Source organism: Heliconius melpomene, chromosome 8 (assembly GCF_056956725.1).
Source record: "Heliconius melpomene rosina isolate 202511_hmr_F chromosome 8, ASM5695672v1, whole genome shotgun sequence".
In the NCBI taxonomy this organism is placed as follows: Eukaryota; Metazoa; Arthropoda; class Insecta; order Lepidoptera; family Nymphalidae; genus Heliconius; species Heliconius melpomene.
The window spans coordinates 2,778,959-2,795,773 of NC_140396.1; the positions used below are offsets into that span (position 1 = coordinate 2,778,959).

Below are 16,815 nucleotides of genomic sequence, written 5' to 3' on the forward strand. Positions count from 1 at the left end.
TGATGAATCACTGCTGATATTATGCTTATTACGGCATTACCTATATTTTTTTGTAAAGGCAACTCAGCATTTTATCTAACTCGATTCGGTAAATAATTTTCTTTGTTTGTATATATTTAGTTATTGATATGGTTTTCTTAGTGACAGAGACATTTTAGAATCTATATTTTTATTAAAAGAAATCGTATTATATACCTACTTATATCTTTTTAATTATTACTATAATAAAGATCTAGTTATTAGATATTTCAATGAAATTATAAAATAAATTTCTGGTAAGTATATTTTATTTTTTGCAATAAATTTTATTATATACGACTATTAAATATAAGCAAGCATTTGCTACAATTATTATTACACTTAGCGATCTCTCTCTTTTTTTTCATCTATTAAAAACATGATTTAAGAAAAAATAAATCTCACGATTCCTATTCAATTATATACAATAACTGTTAATAAAAAAAACTCTTAAAATAACAAAAACCATAATACCATACATACCATTTAACTTATAAGTACATGGCTTATTAAAAAATTAAAACGAAGCAAAAAGAGGGGTTCGTCCGAGCTCGATCATGCAACGAGGATGCTGCAAGCTATTTACCTACATTATGTACGTACGATGCAAATCTCTAAACCTGTTTAACTGCTTAACAATAATTGATAAAACTTTTTAACTCTTATTTTATACTATATACAGTTTATTTTCATATCATTATGTTGATTAAGAGCTGGATCACCAGATATTAGTGGGGATGATTTAAATTCGCGGTCGATAGTAAGCTATTCCATTCGGTCGATATCTTCGCAACCATGTAGTTGTAAACGTTTCTTTGACCAATTCGTTTTAGTTTCTGCTAATAGTACTTATAAAACAAATAAATGTTAAATTTTTAAAAATATTTTAATATCAGTTATGGTTGTATTTCATTTCATAATTTCTGTTTAAATTAACTAAGTGAGTTTTCGTGCTGTCTAAAACACACCTACTGGTAAGTACCTATTTTTTTTCGTTTCACGCGTTTTTCTTGCATATCAGTGTAGGCAAAGGTAACCTGTAAAGTGAAAAGTGTTAAAACATTCCTTTCCCCACTTTCTACTCAATTTTTCTGTCTAAACTGAACTGGAAAATGAAAATAATTTAAATATTATCAATATAATTTAAATTAAATTTTGCTTTAAATTATTTTTTTTGTCTGTCATTGTAATAAACTTAGATACCTACGGTTAATAATAATATAGAAAGTAAATAATAACTCCGTATCCCGCATACACCAGGGTAGGCAGAGGTAGTAGTAGAGAGTATAGTGTTAAGACGAAATCTGAAGGCATTCCGTGATAAGTGACACCAGAGTGAAAAAATTAAAGTATTAAATATTTTATTTCATCGAGTGGGAATCGAACCTACAACCAATCGAGTTTACAGTAACATTTAATATACCTAAATAATAATTATACCTACCATCTATCTGTCTTCATATACCTACTAAGAGCAAAGCAACAAAGTTTAATCAAATAGGAATTAGCAACTCTATATATATTATATATCTATATATATAAAATCGAAAGGTCACTCACTCATCACGAAATCTCAGAAACTATATGTGCTAGGAATCTCAAATTTTGCATAGTAGTTACTTATAGGACGTAGGTGCTCGCTAAGACGGGAATTTGTAATATTCGACTTCTAAGGGGTTGTTTTTCGGGTCGAAAGTTTGTATGAAACTACGTTACTACAAATGCTAGGAGTCTCAAATTTTACATGGACATCACTTATAGGTACTCATGGAGACAGAAATTAATAATAACATAGTTCACGCGGGTAAAACCGCGAGCGGGCCGCTAGTATATTATATTCGCAAAAATAGTTAACATTTGTTTTTAAAAGTTCGATGAGAAGGAAGGAAACCACTGCTAAATTGTTTATTTATATTCGAGGCGCGCACGCCATATGGCCAACGGATACGCAAAATAACAACAATCCGTACGAGACAATTGTTGTTCGGAACTTCGTACTTTTTAGACTTGACTACACTAGTATAGTACATACTGTACTGGGCCCCGTCCTGGATTGGTCTTCATTTATTTATACGTAGGCTGTAGACAGTGTTTTCGTTTTTTGTTGTTGCTTTTTTTTCGTCTGGTTTGATGTTCATTCCTATAATCTTGTGAATAGAATTTTTGTGTTGTCTCTAAATTGGGGTTTGGTTGTGAGAAATTAATGTAATTTTGACTCATTTAGAATTTACTATGCATGTTTCTCGTAATGTTGTATATCAAGAGGTAAAATGACTACACAGATTCTAAATTATGATATTTTAAACTTACTAATATTTGTTCCGCGTTAGAATCGACAATTGTCTCTTAGCAAGTCAGTAGTCTAAAAAGAAAATACTTAAATATAATTCCCTGAAAAACTTAAGTCTCTAGATTTATTAAACGACAAATAAAAAAATCAACATTACTGTTATGGAACTTAAAAACCGACTTAAAGCTCAATTAACAATTAGATATTATGCTAAATTACCTTATCAAAAGTAACTCACTTAAAACTAAAATGTTAAACCATAAAAGAATCGAATAAATCAATTTCCAAAGTCACGGAAGAATCGATAAACAATCCATCAAACTTTCAAGTTTCAAATACAACCTCTTTTGTTTCAGAAATGGCGCGAAACCGATTCATTGACTGGCATCCATTGGGCAAAGGAAAAAAAATGGCGGGTTTCGAAAACGGAACAATAACCTCTAACTCGGCCACGGGCGCTTTGTAAAAAGACAACTCAATATTTGCTGCTCGACGCCCGAACATCGATGCGGTAATTCGGCGACGACGTACGGAACGGGAAACGGGATACGCGGGAATACTATCGTGAGCAAGAAAGAAAGGGATAACTGGAAAATGATCTACAAGTAAATTAATTTTAAGATATTATTTTTATTAGACGTGTGATTTTGTAACATGGCAACACCATTTTTGCTAACTAAATATTAAAAAAATCAATAGTTGTCATAAATAATTGACGGGGCAATTAATATTAATCACAATTTCAAAACAATTCAGTCAGTACAAATAATTATTAAATTTCCAGATGATTCCTGTTATTTTTTAATTGAGTCAGTTTCCATTTTTTTTAATAGTCCTCTCTTTCCATTTCCAAGTTATAGTAGACCGATCGCGTCCAAGTCCTTGCTGTGCATTGATTCAGCCACTTCGGCCGAGTGCGGTATGAGAGCGGACCTATGACGTATGACTTTTGTGTTTACTCTTAGTTTTGAATCGATTTGTCGTTTACTACTAAATAATGAATGAATATGTTTTTCGATTTTATAATAAAATATTTATATAACTATGTAAAATCAGTACTTAATGAGCTTAGATCTCTAAAATTCTAAAATTTATAGTATACTTTTCAATTACAACTTCAAATACCAAAATCTAAATCATAATTTTCATATTTATTAAGAATCATGCACAATTTCTAAAATAAACACATTCAAAGGCTTTTTTTCAGTCTTTACAAATTTATTAACAAATGAAAGCAGTAATTTTGTCAATATTATGAAAACGTCCTTAAAAGACTCTGTTCTATGTTTAAATTAAAAAAAAAAAAACTATACTCGGATTCTTAAACCAATATTGCCGCCGATACATCCTATTACCGATACCCGGAAGTATCACAAACCTATGTTCAATCAGTAAACAAGTTTATTTGATTTTCCCAAAATCGATAATGTATCGGATGTCTATGGGACTAAATGGGAATTAAAAATACATTTTCAAAACAGCTGCTAAATATTGATTTTAGATATGACTTAAAATGTTTATTTCTTTAATATCAACTTACACTTTTATTGTTCACACTTACAAAATATCAACTTTTACAATACAAACTAAAATAGATTACTATTCGCAATATACTTACTAGATTACAATTGTCCGAAATACTTAAAAGTAATTTTCTTTTCTGCGCAGCCATTTTTTTATCTGTGAATGTTATTTGGCCTAATTCCATATAAAGTTTCTTCTTGAAAATTATAAAACATAAAACAGCGTAACGTGGAAAACAGAATTTTTAAAATTCAAACGACATTTTTTGCGAAAGGTTAGTAATTATAACAAAAAAGCGTGCTGCGAAACGCCGCCATCTTGAATCCGCGAGGCGTCACAAGCGACCTTTTTGCTAAAAAAAATGCCTAAGTCCGAGTATAATACATACGTATTATGTGGGAGACAGCGGTGATTAAGTAGAGATTTAAATTTAGGGGAAAATATACTTTAGTCAGAGAAAACAAAGTTCTTTTTTGTTTGGGGTGTAAATTCGTTGTTTTTTCTATTTTGGCGCACAGGGATCGGCGCGGCACATTTAGCGGTCCCACCCTCGTAGGGAAGAGATTTCTTATATGGTGATATATTATTAATATCTGTGGGGTAAAACTGTGTAATAGAAATGGAACGGTGCTTTATCGCTGGCCCCGATGTCGCAAATAGCATAGATTAAAAATTTTCCTTTTTCCCCCCGTATGGGATCGCCGTCAATGTTAATGTGCATACAAAGTCGATTTTTTAATTTATTGTAATATTTCATATAAAGCTGAAATTTAGGTGTCTTTAGGTTTTAGAAATACAAACAGTTTTTCAACTAAATCCGTAAAACTATGCAAATGAATAAGAATTTTAAAAATCTAAATGAAAACTATTTTCCCAGCATTGTTTAAATAACACCTAAGATAATCTAAACTAAATAGTGAAATATTAAAATGTCTCCAAATCCTAGAGGAATTTAGTTTTGCGCGCGAATGATAAACATTTTCACAGCCTTGTGTTATGCTAACGTATTCAACGTTTTAAATATTTTACTTTTAATGTTTTTAACTTATGCATTCTATGGTTACATTCACATTCAAGATAATTAAACTCGCTGTGCTTTACCTAAAATGAGAAAAAAAAATGATGAGAATTTCATTGTGTACAAGATAGAAATGGTGTTAAATTTTTATATAACTACATATTATAAGAAAAAAAATTGTTTAGGTATATAAAAAAAACTAAAATTTCTAAAGCTTTATTGAACTCTTTTATGTAATTGCCTTTTTTAAATGTCACTGGAAAACCTTTTCCTGTTCGTACCTACATTAAAACTAGGAATCATCCAGTAATTAATTCATTAAATATCTATATTTCAAGAATTCATACCTATATTTATGTATCTATTATATATGGAAAATAAACTAAATTTTTTTAATACACCTGTTTAAAATTAAAATTAATATTGTAAATTCAGTTTTTTATGTTATCTAGATGCATTGGAAAATTGGAAAATCTACTTGATTTTTGTAATCTTATCGTAATCTTTGCAAAGACATACTTTGAATTTTTATTCGTAACTAATGTACCTATGTATAACTATTTCATGGTATTATATGACAATAAATAAATTTCAATAAATAAGATTAGTTTCATTTATTTTAGATACGTATGTAGATTAAGCAGACACTTCTTTTACAAATGCAATAAAAATACATTTTTTGTCTTCATTTTTGTTTTATAATTAATTAAAAAAAAGTATTAAAAATGATTGTTAATTAATAATAACGTCAGAATTATTACATTATAAGTATTTCAATATCTGACCTTTCTACGTAAGCCACAATAGACTCTACCTATTTTTATCCGACTTTTGTAAGAAAAAGAGGTTATCAATTCGACTGTATTTTTTTTATGTAAATTCATATTACATGAAGTTGAGTCAAGAGTTTGACTAGAATATACAAAATCAGTTTCTGAAATAGTACACTTCAGGTTTATTTTGCACAAGTAGAGACAGGCGTAGAGACGATATTTAAAAAAAAAACACATGTTTACTTGTTTGACAATAAATTCAACATATATTTACATACAAAAAAATATTTTTAAATGTATTTAAATAAATGGAAAAGAAAAGTCCGATGTTAACTGTTTTAAACGTACAAGTGCACTCTAAAAGTGTCTTGTACATTATATAAGAGAGTTAAAATACATACAATAGAAAAATCTATATAAAGAAAATGTACCTACTGTAAATTGTACTCTTTGGACTAGACAATACAGCTCAAAATCCAAACTCAAACAAACAGTCCCTTGTCTAGGCGCCTAGATAGGGGTTGACTATTTATATAGGGGTGCCATTCTTTTATAGAACGCTATTATATACTTATTCAATTCCATATCTAGAATGCGATTGGTAGATTGATATTAGTTGATGAATAATTTAAATATGCAAATGAAAATGTGTAGGTATATTTTATTGTTCATCTATATTATATTTTAAATAAATAAAATATGCATGGGTGCGATGATGTATTATTATGGCCTAGGGTACTGGGTTGGAATCTAAATTCGGATTATGTACTTGAGTGCTTACTTTATTTTTCTCATACCTAATTACCTTATTTACATATGAATAAGAGTGTATCTAGAAACATTTTTCAGCTGGGAGTTGAAGATCAGTGACTTACATATTATAAGTGTAAAAAAAATACAAAAATGCAGTTTAGTAAAAAATTGTCAAACTTTCTTAACTTTAGCTACGATTTTTTCTTAGGTAAGTTTTTATTTTATTTCAAACAAAAAAAAATTTGGTTAAAATTCTGAGGAAGATATCCGACTGATCTGAAGTATGCGATAATTATAGGCTCCAATTAAATTTTCTTAAAATTATTTTACTTGAAATGTCATAAATAAAGAGAAATAATTATCACTAAATAGTGTTTAAATATCTATTCTCCTTCTAAAAAATGTTTATTTTTAAAACATTTTCTGAGTTTATTTTGTTTATATTAGATTAATAATTGCTATGGAGATGGCTTACTATGAGAAAGTTAAAAAAATATATATTAATTCTTATTTTTATTATAAAAGTACCTTTACTATAAAGCATTGGTATTTGAAATTAAATTTTCAAAATACGTATGTAAAAGATAATTATATATCTTGTTGGTGAAAGATCACAGAGTTTGCAAATGCTCAAGTGCTTAGGTCAAAGGAACTCAGGTAGAGATCGATCACTACCTTACCTAGGGTAGAGACTAACTAGGTAGGTTTAGACTAAAGGTCTCTCCTACAATATCCAAATAAAAGTAACTTTTTAATATAATTAATATATTTCTCAAAACAGTTTGTTGATGTAAAACAATTTAAATTTTATTTTTTTAACTACCACTTTTAATTTAAATTTTGAATAATATATTTGTATACATTATTTCGTCGATTTTGAGTGTGTTACTTTATTTTTTTATATCATAATCGGCAGAAAGTGAGTGTCTTAACACTACGTTCTTTCTCCCTACCCTGCTGTGTGCGAGATACAGCGTGAAGTTGATAAAATAAAAATCAATTCATTGGTACATTGTTTTTTATTTATTTTCCACATTAAATTAAAAAAAAACGTTAATAAATATATTCATAGCATTATTTTAAATTCTTTGACTCGAGTTATTCCGATTTTTATTTGGTAAAGAACTAGGACCATCTTTAAAACGATTGGAAACGAAAGAATGGCATGGCACAGCACTACGTTCCCTTCATCTTCCACAAAATGCAAAAAAATAAAACAAAAAATATTTTTAGTCCGTAATTAGCAAATATACCAAAATATAGTATAAATATAGTATTTACAAAAACAAGACTGGCCCCTAATGGCCGGGTGGGCGTGGACTCCTCGCCTCCGGCGTACTAATGCGTCGCATGTCCATCATAAATTTAATGATCGACTAATTTCATAAAGTTAATTTGTTTATTTACTGTTTATTGCCCAATTCTAAGGTGTTATGGCTAAAATTTTTTCCATATTTTTTACTGATTTAGCCCAAAAAACCGCTTTGGAGCAGAGGGAATGATAAAATTCAGATTACTTTCATTTCTCCTTTCGAAAATTGGGTTCCCGAAAAAGCTTCGAAAAAGCTTGAGGCTACAAGCAGCTACTTAGTTAGTATATGAAAACAAAATTATTATAAAAACAACTCCAAGTTTTAATTATTTCTTTATTTTAATAAAATAATACAAAATAATTAGGCTTTGGACTTATTTCTCCATTTCTACGAATTCGAGTAACAAGTGCGAGATATTCGTTGAAATCAATGTAATAATGCTATTAAAATTGAAATTATTTTCAATTCGTCACTTAAGACACTTAGATAACGTCCATATTAGCTACTTCATTCACCTGATATATTTAGACTACACTTCTTCGTCTTCATACTGCTTCAGGAAGAGAAGATTATGGAAGTTGATAGACTGACCCATAGTTAGTGATGCTGCAGCACTGCTAAAGACCCCTCAGCCTAAAAGCTGAGATTTTCTAGTACGTAAGGCTATCAGAAACTTTATCCCGCCATATTCTGATCATATTTTAGTGGTGTGGGAAATACATAAGAAAAAAATATTATTAATTTTTAAATATTAAATATATTTGTTTTTTGTTTTATGAGTTATTGAAGTAGATTTCAGGTATTCACTTACTAAGGATTAAAAACATTGAATTTTCGATACGTTTTAAAATTTTATACAGAATTTAAATCCTATAAATATTGGTAATAACGTTTATTTTTTGTTTTACACTTATTAAAAACTATAAAAATATAAAATTATAATTACATCTATGTAATACTGATGAAAAGTTTGACTGTTGAACAATAAGATAAAGTTTCTTCGTATTGTACGTATATATAATTATTTACTAAATTCCTAAATAATTTCGTATCTTATAATTTATTCTTAAACTACATATACCTAATATGAAAATCTTTCGTTTTTGAATGACTGACAGACAACGCACAGACGAAACTACAGGACTTAGAAACTTGAAATGTGGCATATAGCTATGTTAGGAAGTGTAGAGGAGCATTAAGAGAGGATTTCTCAAAATTCTAACAGAAAAGATAGAAAGGCGAAATTGTTAAAATTGTAAAAGTATTTCGAAGACAGGCATTCAGCAGTGGACACTTAATCAACCAACAATAATTTTAAATTAAAACTAAAAATAAATAATAAATATACTTAGTTAGAAAATAAATAAAGAAATATAGAAAAAAAAAATCACTCACTATTTAAAATCCGTTACTTTGAAATGAGTGCTAGCCAATAAAAAAATACACTTGAAGATAATTACTAAATATGTTGAAAAAAAACCAAAAATACAATTTTAAAAAATATCCGTATTATCACTTTATTAAGAAAAATTGCAGTTAACTATAATTTTAATACTAAAGTGTATCAAATATTTCAAATATTTTTTTAGTATCACGCTGAGTGTTTTAGAACGAGGTTCCCGCTGCCTATGCTACGTGCGGGATACAGCGTGAAGCTGATTTGATTTAGATTTTTAAATCATTTTTAATCCCAATTGGACAAAATATATTTAAGTTTATTTTTTCACACGAACACGGCTTCGCCTGCTATACTTATTGTTTTAATATAGCCAAATAATAAAAAAAAATTACATAAATTATAGCTTATTATATGTTATTCTGATGTTTAAATTATATTACTATAAAGTTTCACCTAAATCTGTTCAGTAATTTTTGCGTGAAAGTGAAACAAACCTCCAAACTCAACTTTCACAATAATAATAATATTACAGTAGGATTTACTAATTTTTAACATATATTCATTATATAATAAGTATGTTTAAAAAGAATACTAAGACAATAATATGTTCTTTTGTAAGCGACAATTTCGATTTTCTAAACAGTTAGAGATGAATTTAGAAATGGCTACGTATGGTTTACGCTACTCACTCACAGATGTCACCACTTGCGAGTCGATATTCGCCTAAATACATTTATTTTCGTATTTAAAACATGTTTTTGTCATTAGAGTATAAAAAAATATGAAATAAAATATTTTGTATAATATATTTTTTCTCATAGTATATAGTTAGTAGTGTTGGCTCTCTTTATTCATCATAGATGGCGCTACGGCGCTATAAATATTTTGCGAATAAAAAGTATTTTGTTTTCAGAATTTTATTAAACAAAAGCCTGATTGACCTGATTTTTATGTCTATGTAATTTTTTAATACTTTCATAATTATTATATGGTGTACAGAATTTAAGAGAAAGACTCCATTTCTTTTTTATTGGTTACTGTGAATAACAAAATAGCTAGTAAGAATTTATAAACAAATATTTTTTTAGATATTGCTGAACCCAAATTTAAAGATGAAGAGAATTTATTTTAAGCCCATATTTTTGAAGAAACAAGCCTGAATATGGCTAAGCGAGACAAGCTTGCAAACGTACAACTTTAAGGAAACTGAGAAATATTTATAGTATAGTAGCTCAAGCAGTAAAAGAAATTAAATAACAAATATATAATTTTATTACAATAATATACAATAAAACTTACGTATTTATGTTACAAAATTTTTTTCGAAATATACATTTTACATTCATAGATGTCACTGTACTTAAGGGAATGTCATTTGACTTTGTTTCCAATTGACGATTGTGGTAGACGCTCAGATCTTTTCCGGTTCTATTTAAAAATAACCGTAAAAACACAGCACGCCGATATATCCGATAGGAGACAGTAATTGAGGAAAGTTTAGCATTGAAATATTGTAACTGTATATAAATAGTATCAAATATAATGTGTGAAACAAGAGCGAATAAAAAAATTTTCAAGAAATCTCGATTTTATAAAATATTTGCAATTGTATTTTATTAATCATTTTAAGTAACTATCGAATGCATAATCATAGAATAAGCTATTACTAGCTATCACTATTTTAAAGAGAAGATATAAAGTTTCATAAAAAAAATTATCTCACATATATTACAGATATAAAACATTATTTATACATTTTTTTCAAATAAAAAATATTTCTAAGCATTATCTTTAATAAACGGTGAACTAGTATCAAGATATTTTGCCGTCCACTTTCCCACTGAATATTGAGATATTACTTATCGTGGTAAAGCTTAACGCCATACTTTGTCTGTCGAGAGCGAGAAAATAAAGAAAATAAAATTCCGTGAATGTTGATCGCACCCATGAACGTCTTGCTTACAGTCAGACGTCGAGACAGTAAATTTTATTCTATATGTATGTACATAAAAAAATTTATAAGTAATTAGTTAGCTATAAGAACCTAACGTCGTAGATTGTCAAATTTCCCCCCAAGAATTTATAACTTTATAGAAAATTCTTAAGACACAGATAGCGCTGCTTAATGCCTTTTGAACAACTGCCCTAATATCTTTACTTTGTAAATACTTGTCTAATAATTAATATCTACTTCCCCATACAATAGCATAAAGCCCAAAAAAAATGCTATTATATCAAATCATTTACATATAAAATACAAAAGCCATTTAATACAGGTACAGTCACTTAAATATTTCATTGCAAACCTTTACGAACGAGAACTGCTGAACTGTTCCCCGTTAAGTATAACCTGGCCCTATTTAAGGAACGAGTGAATAGGTACTACCTAGGCAAGCATGCTCCACCATCGTCCGCATCGTCACTTACCACCAGGTGAGATTGCGGACAAATGCTTGCCTATCAACAATAAAAAAAAAAAACAAAAAAGGAAAAAAGCATGCGGCAGAGCCCATCTAATAGTAGCAAATAAACACCAATCGCTTTATAAAAGTTTAATGATAATTAATGTCTGAGTACGAATACGTCCATCCGTTTGATTAAACAAATCGCTATTTCATTAAGCCGGCAGTTGTACCAAACAAAAATTATCTAAATGCTTTTAATAGTTCAGCTTCATTCGGTTTTATTTTACCAAAATGCACTCTCTATTTGGTTGAATATATTTTTATATAGAACAATTATGTAAGCCTGTGATTAATCAATGTGAATAGCAACCTGCCCGGTTTATTGCATAGCTTTATTTACTCGGTCCATAGCGGTGACATCTCATTATATACCGTGGCTATATACGCGATCAGCTATCTAGGACGTTTGCACGCAAAAATCTAGTACTAGGTGCTTGCCCCCGGCACACACGCACACCGCCACCACGGCCGCACACCAGTTCAGGCAATGAGACTGCGTGAGAGAAAAAGACAGGCGCAAAAAACACCCGTTGGTGTGAGGTGGTGCCCCCAAAAAAAGCACCAAAAACGCAATCTGCGCAACTTTCCGGCGCAGAATCGTTAACGACTCCCGCTCTCTTTATCGTGCACGCCGTGCCTCCTATATTTCTATTTTTTCTCCGCCGACCATTAGACGTAAGACAATTCGGGTGCCACACTAAATGTTATCATCATTCGTTGATATAGAGTTGATATTGCATTGGATTCCCATGGCGTATATCTTCAGCGACCACCACCAACGCACACACTCGCACCGGAACAGAAAATAACGATCGCATTTTTGACCGAAAAGGACGGACAGATGGCTGAAAAGAGAAGAAAAAAACGACCATTTTGCTTGGCGCACCTACGACGAGGTGAGCTTTATGTATGCTATCTTTTTTTCAGCAAAAAAACTCAACCAAAACAAATGCACGTGGCCGGGTGTTATGACCGACGCGGAAAAAACTCCCGCCGCCGCTAAGAGATGCCGTTGTTAGCGCATTTTTTTCCCAAACTTTTTAGTTATTAAATGGCGCACCAATGGCGTGGTGGCGCCTCGGTCGGCTAGCTTTGTTTAACGCACTAATGAGCCTAGCGTCATTACTGGAAATAATTTAGATTAATTATGCCATTAAACAAATGACGAAAAACAGTAAAACGAACGCCCAACAAAACCAAATAGATTTTGCATATTTTATTTATAACAATCAATTAGTAACTATAATAAAATATTTTTTTCTTAATATGGCTCAATTCGGAATATAATACAAACTTTAGTAACTATTCATCTAAGAGGTAATACCTATACCGTCAATATTTTAAATATTTTACTTAATGCTTACTTAAAAAAAAATCTAAAGCAAATTATAGAATATATTGTAGATTATAGTTTTTTTTTTTATTATTTAGCTTCTCGCAGTTATTACAAATTTTTTGTAGAGTTAATGTTAATCTTATTTAAATCTTACCTCTACTTTATTCTATGCATAGTTCAAAAATATATATTTCTTTAAAACAAATAGGTGTTTATGAAAGGTGAAAGGTGACTTAATAAGAAGAGTTAAAAACCTCACTTCGCAGCCTTAGCTTTTAAGGAAACAAGCGGTAAGCAAGCCCTGCAAGTGCGCTTGTAGCGGCGGTCGCAAATAAAACAACTTTTTAATTTAATAAAATTTTTATTATATTATGTTATAATTTGTTATACTAAACTTTAAATTAAGAAGTTTTTTAATATTTGTCGTAGATTATTAAAAGATTCCTAAGGCAGACATTTTCCATTTTCCGCCAAATTCTGGAGGCATTTCGTGTTGATTGGTAGAACTCAACGCTGCCCTTTTCCCCGGTACCAGAGCAAGGAAAACGAAAATAGTAGGTAAATATTTCATTACCTCGAGTGGGAATCGAACCCATAATCTTGCGTTTACAGACCCACGCTTCTGTCCCAACGCCACGAGTGACCTCAATGATTGGTGATAGATTGAAAATTACCTACCACTATTAAATTACATATTACTAATTGTATTAGAATATAATAATTATTATATAACGTCTCAATATAGTCTGTGGAATATAGTGTTAAATCATTCTAATCTCCGTTTTCCACAGATTAGTAAATAAAACTTTATATTACACATTTAAATAATATATCTTTTCGTCATGTTATTATTTTTTTGATAATTTTTATATTTTTATTTCAATATGAAAAGGTAGCTGTACCGTTTCTATAATAATGATTTATTTGATCAGAAAATAAGTTCCTATTTTTTTATTTTTAATACTAATACACAATAAGAAATAACGACAATTTATTATATTTAAACAATTTAAGTTTTCTAGTATATTTTAAGATTCAAAAATTAAATTACATTTTTTGTACTATTTGTTATAAAAAAAACAGTGTTTATTCCAAGTAAATACGTAGAAAGCGCATAGGCAGAAAGCTTAAGCGTATGCACATGGCGATGGAAGCCAAGAGGTACGGGAATGCTTACAGTTTTGTAGAGTTCACGCTAACTTTCTTTGATGAGGACAGCATCTGAAACGTTAAATTAAATATAGATATTATTAACGGTGTCTTTTTCCTCAGCTCCTCACTTTCCGCCAAATTCTGGAGGATGTTTCATTTTCTCGAGTTGGGAATCGAACTCACAACCTATCGTGTTAACAGTAGCTCGCTTGTGCCCCAGTGCAACATTATTAAAGGTATTTGTTAATATACTTTATAATACATAATAATTAATAGAATTATAAAGATTTCTGCTATAGGTACCTTTCAAAAGAATTAATAAAATATATCATATCATATTATAATTATATCTTTATTAATACACAAATATCAGAGACGGGGACAACGAAAAAATAAAAGAGTGAAGCCAACATTTTAATAAAAAAACATTAGTAAAGCATTTTCCAAATAATTTTTCATGAACCATTTCTTTGTGTAGAATATAATGAAAATAAATTCAATTAATAAATTATTAAAATTCATTTAAGCTTTATAGGACTTACTTTGAAAACATGTTTAGAGTGCAAGACAACAGGATTTAACGGATGACGTCGACGTAGGACTTGAGGCTCGTTATATCTGTAATCACAAGTAAATTAACTTAGAACAATAATGTAATTATATGTTTTTGTTTCTTTAGCACCACACAGAAATCCTTATATAGGAGGAAGGTACGAAAATTACCACTAGTGTTAAAACACTCCGTTCTACACGTTCCGTTCAAGACATTTTATATTGAGCAACGGAACTGAACCCCACGATTCATTTTGGTGTCAGATCGAAGAAATAAAAATAATTAGCTTCCCCAAATAATTAACTTCCCCACTACTAGGTACATACTATTCGCGAACGCGAACGTTTCGGAAATTTGGGGAAATAGTAGGAAAAGAGTCTCTTAACACTAGTTTTCCCCTATTTTCCCTTACTATATACGGATACAGCGTAAAGCTAAAAAAATGAAAATATCTTTTAACCGCTTTTAGTCTCACGACGAACTTTATTTAACTGGACTGGAAAAATATTTGTAACCAAATAAAAATTCATCCCATTGAGATATTGAAGCCCTAAGCGAGTAAAAGAAGTAACGGTTAAACAAATCTTGTTTATACAAGGTCCCCTGAATATATGAATGACAGATAAGTAACATATGTATTTTTTTATTTTTTTTAGCTTCAAGTTTTATTCCGCTTATTGTAAGTAGGTAAAGCGGATATAATGTTTTGGCTTAATTATTTTCTTTAACTTCTTGTTATATCCCGCAATTAGCAGGATAGGCAGAGGGAACCCAGTATTAAGAAACTCTGTTCTACATTAAGATACATTCTTTCCCCAATTTCCTTTTAATTCTTAAAGCATTTCGTGTGGGCTCCAGGGGGAATCGAAACCAAAACTACGTTAACAGTCGCACCCTAGTGCTCCTGCGAAACGACGACCTTACTTTGGGCTTTCCACCCGAATTCAAGATACAGCGCAACTCAACGCCACTCGTACTGTGCTTACCAGAACGGGAAAATTAAAATAATTCAATGTATATATATCATCGCGCTTAAGTTTAATACCGTTTCACTTCATTGTGACGGAATAACTAGCCTTTTACTCCTTCACTATAACATAAGAAAAGATTTCTTTCAAATATAATAATTTATCAATAGCTAGGTAGTTCAAATTGTTAATATAACTTACTTTACGTTTATTTTCTATTTAGGAACCACATTTTCCTGCAATAGTCGTCCTTGTAACGCGGCTATCTCTGAAACGCAAATAAAAATATTATAATTTTTTTAAGATTTAGACACAGCATTAAAATCAATCAAAAATAACCAACGATGGAATTGATTCCAATGAATTTTAATTTTTGATCTATCCCAGAAAACTAAATGCTGAAGTAATTATATCTATTCATATAAAAAAAATAAAAAAATATATATAATAGATACGAGTATTATTCACAGAATAAGTCGCCGACGGGAATTTATGTTTTTTTTTATAAACGACACGTTAGAATACTCTTGAGATATAAATATATTTGTATAATGGAATTTTCTAAACAATAAAGTTAATTAGATGACGAAGATAGTTCCAAGCAATGATTTATTCTTATATTAAAACGTCTAGACTATGCTAGGATAATTGTTTAACTTTTTAATCACGTTTAGTGCAGTATTTTAGTTGGAACTAAAAGTTCATGTGTTCTGCATGTAACGAGTTACAAACAGACATAAAATTTGAAATTAGATGAAATCCAGTAGGTTCCCACTTGTTTATAATATTCAAAATCGATTTTTTCTCGCTATTTCTAATCTATTCTAATCGATATTATTTCTGACATTACACGTTCAAAGTATATCTTAAATTTTTTAAATAAAGAACATAGTGATGTACCTAAAATGTTATAGGTTTGCCTTAATTTAACCTTTCGTATACCAAATTCATTTAAGTGACAATAAAAATAAGTAAATAAAAACACGTAGGTATTATTACTCATATTATTAATATATTAACGTAAATAGGTATACGTTTTTTGAATATCGAATGCAATCTTGATGCAACTGCTTTTAAGCCGTGTGATAAACTATCAGACAGATAGATTTCACCGCAGCTAGTATCCTACGTATGGAGTTGCCAGCTGATATTAATATAAAAATAAAATTACATATTTAATCTGTGTATTATTAAAAACAAAATATATAGGTAAAAATTAAAAAAAATGTGCTATAGAAATATATATTAGGTTC

At 29.8% G+C, this 16,815-nt stretch overlaps 1 long non-coding RNA gene across 1 annotated transcript; it reads left to right on the plus strand.

Annotated features, from left to right (window-relative positions):
• The first annotated feature begins 826 nt into the window (after nucleotides 1-826).
• LOC146536675 (uncharacterized) lies at nucleotides 827-5,034 on the plus strand. The gene is made up of 2 exons (XR_014878218.1): nucleotides 827-992; nucleotides 2,665-5,034. It is a non-coding gene; the product is annotated as an uncharacterized LOC146536675 (long non-coding RNA).
• The last annotated feature ends 11,781 nt before the right edge of the window (nucleotides 5,035-16,815 follow it).